We start from the raw sequence: 6,503 nt of genomic DNA, 5'->3' as shown, positions 1-6,503 counted from the left end.
TGGGGTGTGTGCTTTGGAGGGTGGGACTAAAATTTACCTGCCTAGAGGTGACGTTTATTTTCTCTGGGCGATGGAGGTCATCTCCTTATTGGTGAGTTAAACAAGAAAAGTTGAACTTCTTCATGTTCTGGTGACTTCTTGTAGGGGAGGAGAGGAGGGGTTGGATTTTTTCACAGTGTTAATCGCTGTCTGGCTTTAAATATTCAGTAAATTCCCTGTCAATAAATATTGCCCATCTCTTGCGCTAATGTACTTAACTGCTGTCTCTTGGAGGTGATGGTAGTTTGGAGTCCCTTATTTGGCTTGCAGAAGCCATTCTTTGATGGTGACCAAATTTTGTTCCATCCAGTTAAGTAGTTTTCAGTTTATACCTCCAAGTGATGGCTGTATTTCAGTAGTGGGTTACAAAAATCTTACTGGTTTAGCTTGTCATTTTTGACTTGGAAAGAACATGGTAAATCTTTTCAATGTGTTACAAAACGTTTGTGTTACACTTTCCCCACTGTTTGTATGTTCAGTAACTCAAAACAGTGTAACGTGCTGTTTTTCTCGTGTGGGCATGCATGTTTTCTTTCTAGGAACTGCATGATACAAAAAAAAAGTTGTGATTCATTTTATTTCACTCAGAAGGATGCGTATAGCATTCCTAATTTCCACTGTGTTGGTTTTTTTTTTTCCCCCTGGATGATCTATTTGAGATTTCTTTTTTCAGAAATTGTTCTTTTGAATACTGAATCATCAGAGCCTTGTTTAAGTACATTCTTTGGCAGCTGATAGTCAACTGTTTTGCTTTATTTTATGATAACTTTTTCACTGATTTTTTTTTTCCTTTCTATTTTACACAGTTGTAAGTGGTAATTTGAATTGATTCAGCTTCAACTCTCTTGTTGCTATTTCTACAAACAAGATTTACTAGCTCTAAGCAGTTTAATTGCTGGTCAATGATGAATGACAATGTGTAGTTACTGTACAAGTGTAGCATATACTGTATTAACTGTAACAGATATTTTGGGTTGTGCTCCACTTTTATGTATGTCAGCTGCTTGTTAGTGTTCCTTCACATTTGGAACTTTCTATAGGAATAAATATGGAAGTAAGCTCAAAATAGCTCTTCAGCTAGGCCTGAAATTTTTTTCCCTTGGTTGTTCCAGAAACATATTGCACACAAAGATTTATTTTTTTTTTTAAATACACTGTGGTGGCAGAATAAAGGCTCATGTAAGCCTTCAGGCTACTTTGAGACCACAGGACTCCAGCGATCTGAAAATCGAATGATTGTTGATTTCAAGACCATAAGTAATTTTTGTTTTACAAAGTTTGTGGTGTTTGGGTTTTTTAAGGGATATTTTAGTTGATTTCTGTTGGTGTGCAAGTGAAGTTTTTGCTCTGATGCAAATGTATGCTACGAAATATTTACAGATTTAAGAACTGTTCAGATTTAAAATAATACGTAAAAATTCCAGAGTGCTTCAGAGGGAGCTTTTCATAGAACTAAGTGATATCTTTTGACTTAAAAAAAAATAAAACCAAAAACCCACAAACAACGAAACCACCACTCTGAAATTCAAAAAAGCAATGCCTTTAGAATTGTATGATTCCAGGACAGTAAATAAAATTGAACAAATTTTCTGGTGTCTAGTGGACTCATCGAAAGGCAGTGTTTGTTCTGCTTAATCCTGCTTCACTGCTAAGATTTTCTGGCAGTAGAGTATGTTTTTTTTCTGGTTTAAGGTAGTAATTGGCTTTATAGTAGTACCTTACAGCTGTGGGATTTTAATTCTGTACAGCTTGAAAGTTCAGCTGGAAATACAAAGTGGAGAGGGGAAGGTCAGGGATTGTGGGGATTAGGCTGAGAGTTTGTAAACTCAGACTGATAAGTGGAAGAAGAGACTCAACAAGAGTCAGATTTAGATGGTTTTTAGTTGACAGAACTGGTAGTGTCTGTCTGCAGTAGTTTTGTTTTCTGGTGCACTTTTTCTCCTCCCTGTAGTAGGGCAGTGATAGGAGATTTAAGGAGAGGATTTTAATATTAGTAAGATTTGTGTAGTTTATGCAAGAACTGGTTGCTTTTCTGTGTGCTCTCAAGCATCTCCCCTCGCTAGGAGATCCTTCAGTGAGCTGTCAGTTAACTCTTCAAGGATTGTACTACTAAGTTTTTATCTAACACAGCTTCTGAAATAAATGAATATTTCACAGCTATTAATGGTGGTAGTCTTGAGCATGGATAGACTTTGAGGGTAAGAAAAATCTTAAATTTCCAATTAGGGAGCTAAGTCACAAAGAATAAATGTCTATTATGTGTCTTCTCACAGTAAACCCTAATCAAAATTGGAAACTGAGCTGTGTTAACTGCATTTTTAATAACATAATCAGTATGCTGTAAATACCGTGTGTCAGTAAGTTCTGAAGGAGAAATGCATTTCTGTTTGGCTTCATTTAATGAAGCCTTTTTGATGCACTAAGAATTGAAATAATGTTGTATTTTAGCTTACTTTTGACAAACAAAATAAAGGGAAAGTGTATAGAGACACTATTTTTTTTTTCTCAACAGCTGTGCTGGTAGGGTCAGAAATTACAATCTTGCCATTGTTTTGAGTCCCCTTCTGTGTACACAGTTTGGCTGACAATAGCATGCCATAGGATACCGGAGGTTTAATTATAATTTAAACCTAACATGTTTACCTATAGTTGAAGATGTGTAACTAGTTTAGGTGCTGGTGTAATGCCAACTGGACAAAAAGTCGGTACAGCTTTACTAGTTTATGTAAAACTGTTTGGGAATAGGGACTTTTAATGAAGTGTAAGTATTCAAGCTGAAATTTGGGACTTGTAGAACTATAGTTTTGTACGTTTAAAACTGAACAAGCTGTGGGGTGTTGAAGAGTTAAATGGAATAAGTGCTGCAGTCACTTAACAGCTGAGTGTTCCTGCCAGCCCGGAGAAAGAGCTGCTTTCTTGGGTACCACAGCTGAGCAATGACAGGTTGTGTGAATCACCTTTCTAGAGCATAGCATTTCTTGTGCCAGTGCCAAAAAGGTATTTTTCAGTGTTGCTGAAGACATGGAGTTCAGCAGCAGAAGCTGAACATTAGACAAATAAGTAGTATGTATTTGTAAAAATATTTTCATTCAGAGTGATGGAGGAGGAATGGTAAAGATACTCAGATGTTGTAGCTGGTATTCCTATAGACTAAACTTAGGACTGTGGCCTGTAAATTGGCTTGCACTGCGACCTTTAGAAGGCTTCTTGTACCGAGCCGGTCATGCTTGCTTTTTTTTAATCTAAGCTTTTGACCACAGAAACCTGCCGTATTTTCCTTAATCTGTATAAAAGGGAAAAAGAAAAAAGCAGAGCTCTCTACACTGCTTGTGATTCTGCTTACAGCTTTTCCTAATGAGCAAAATCTATTTGTGATCTTACTTTTGCTCATACTGTTCAGACCCTGGGAGTGGAAGTAAACAAAAATTCATTTTGTTGTCTTTGGGTAAATTTTCATTGTTAGGGCAGATACAAGATTGGCTTCCTCAGAGGAATGTGAATGAAGGCTTCAGAAGGTACTGCAGGAATTGTAAAGAGCCAAACATCAGTCTGGTAGTTAGCCAGCAGAGTTTATCTGCCTACTCTCATAAGCACCCACAAAGCTCAGGGCTAGAAAATAGCAATGGCATGTATATGATACTATTCTTGCCTCTTAAAATCAGTTAATGGTTCCTCAAATGCAGAGAACACTAAACTGAGTGGGATTTTTTTTTTTTTTATCAGATGCAGTTATGGGCCTAGTGTAAGTGCCTTCTGTTAGGGTTTGACCCTTGGTCAGAGCAGTTGTCGGTTACAGTGTCAGAGCGGTGTAACAGCTCTATAACAGAGCCGGCTGGCAAAAGCTCTACCCTGGACAGAGATGCCTTAGAACCTGGCTGCTGGTGTAACTCTCGGTTCAAAGAATTGGAGTGAACTTTGACTTGCTTCCTCCTGAGATTAACTGTTTCCCTTTTGGGAAGGGCCTGAGCTAGAGTGGTGATCGAGGTTCCTGTTACGTGTGCAGCCACACTGATAAAACCCTGCTGCACCAGGATGGAGCACACACCTTCTACCCCACCCTGCAAACACAGCGGCTCAGACAGGGAAAAGTACAGTTTCGCAGGTGTGGTGACACCAGTGTGAGGTGCTCATGCCAGCACGGTTGTGTTGATGAGGGATCCTACCCGTTAACGTTCCTGACTTTTGCCATTGTGACAGGCACCATCCATAGTACAGATACAGTCATGTTGTTCATGTTTGACTGATTTCTCGTGGACCTGCTGCTAAAGTGCCTCAAATGTTTCTATGAGAAATTGCTATTTAGCTGAATTAGCTTTGGGAACTTCACTCTGGTTCAAAGAAGCATTTTCTGCTACTTATCAAGAATAAAATACACTTGCAATACTTGGTGCTCTTCTCCTGCTGCACTACACACTGAGTAGTCTATCCCTTCCTTGCTTTACCTTTTTTCTGACACTTCTGATCCTGTATGATGCAATCTGAAATAAGACTTTTTTTTTAAAAATGTTTTGCCTGGGAAGATGAATTTCTAGTCTGAAAGACATCAAAATAAACTTCAGTGTGTGTATGTATGTTTGATGTGCATAAACCAAGGAGCTACTTTATGCATTTTTGCGACATCTAGTTCTGCCATACCATGGAGTCGCTCCCTGTCTTTTTCTGTCTGCTCGATCCGCTCCATGCACCAGTCTGCGCGTGTGCCTGGTGCTCTGATTCTGCACATATGCAGTAAACTCAACACTTCCAGGAGGTCCCACATTCACCACAGTTGTGTGGGATTGCTGTCCTGTGTGCGCGCAGTTTTCCGTCGTGTGAGGCAGTGGTGGCCTAGTGAGGCCTGAGTAAGGTGAGTACCCTGACACTGGCAACTGAGGCTTTGAGTACTGGGACCTGTCTGTCTAATGGGAGGTGAGGGAAGAAACAGCAGGTCTGAGTGGAAGGATGTGATGCGAGAGTGTACCGCAGGTGTCAGTGGTGCCAGCCCCAGAAATTAATGCCGTGTTGTGTTACATGCATCTGGGGTTGGAATACTGTTCTGATCCAAAAAGCTACCTTAAAACAAGATCTCTGTGATGCTTTGCCCTATCTTGGCAGTGTAACACTGTTCATACTCGCCTAGAGTTCGTACTGCTTCCCTCAGTGTTTAAGTGTACGCATTTCTTCAGTTAGAATGGGGTGTTTTTGAGGAACGTGTCTCTATTTATTGAATCTGCATCATGCAAATTGAAAAGCTTGTTAATGCGTTAGTTTTTTAAATGGGAATAATGTAGTGACTCTAGAATAGGAAGGAATTAACTGTCACTTTTTAATTGTCAATATTGCAGGTATATGAGGTGGTAGGTTTGTTTAGAATCTTGGGATTAACTTAATGACAGCCAGCAAAGCCTCTACAGATAAGTATTACAGTTTTGTAGCATTATTTCTCTGGTTTTATTCTTTTAGGTGTAACTATAAGCATTGAGATACTTCAGGTATATGCAAATTATTTTTAACATGATCTTTCAAATGGAAACTTCTTCTGGCATAAAATCTTTGTATTTATCAGGGATGCCTGGACTTTGGATCTTTAACTGCAGCTTGTGCACAGCGGTCAAGTAGTGAGTAAATTATTTGGGGTGCAGGGGAAGAGTTCAGGATCACTACGGTTTTCTTAGCTCTCCCCATAGCCAGACTTGAGCCTTACGACTCCTGCCTCTCTCGCTCTTCAGTTGTCATTGCTTCTCTCTTGTCACAACATTCCCATTTCACAACTTTATCCTCCTTTCAGAAGGAAGTTACTTAAATCAGTAAGCAGCAGGTATATTTCATATGAAAGACTAGTTGTACTTGATCATCAGATTTTCTGTTGCTTCTCCTGGAAGTACTCTGCTCTTGCATCATTCATGGCCAAGCAGATGGGGGAACTCTGCTGCAGCCCTGTCTGTACCTGGCTTTCCCCAGTGTCCTGCTGTTTCTCGGGGTCTGTGATTTGGACATTTTGTCGATGCTCTGGACAGAACTGCTCATTTCTGGACCAAGTAGGTTTTGTCCTACTGACTTCCTCTGGGCTGCTTTTGTAATGCTTGTTGGGGATTAACTGGGGATTAATTTTGCTGCAAAAAATTGAGTGCAGGTTTCCCAGATGTTACCTTTGACAACTGGGGATGAAAAGTAATTTTCAGTGGGATCAGCATGAGACTCTTATGCTTTGAATTTCTTTGGAGATGCAAATAGGCTTCTCACTATCCCCAGTTTTCAGAAAGTTTCTGAACCTTGTATTGGCCACTATGATAGTTTGAGATTTCTGTCCTGCTATGGATTAACTGGAGCTTCAATATGAAGACTTTAAAAGAAAATAAAAGCCTTTGTTTCTGTGTCGCAGTAGAAGTACATGTTTGTTAGGGAATAGGTCACACTGAAACAACTCCTGCAGGTACCAGGGTCTATCACAAGTCTTAAGTATGAGGTGAACCTTGTTTCTTGGA

Source organism: Buceros rhinoceros, unplaced genomic scaffold (genome assembly GCF_000710305.1).
Source record: "Buceros rhinoceros silvestris isolate BGI_N320 unplaced genomic scaffold, ASM71030v1 scaffold18815, whole genome shotgun sequence".
Taxonomy (NCBI): Eukaryota; Metazoa; Chordata; class Aves; order Bucerotiformes; family Bucerotidae; genus Buceros; species Buceros rhinoceros.
This window is presented reverse-complemented; position numbering follows the sequence as displayed.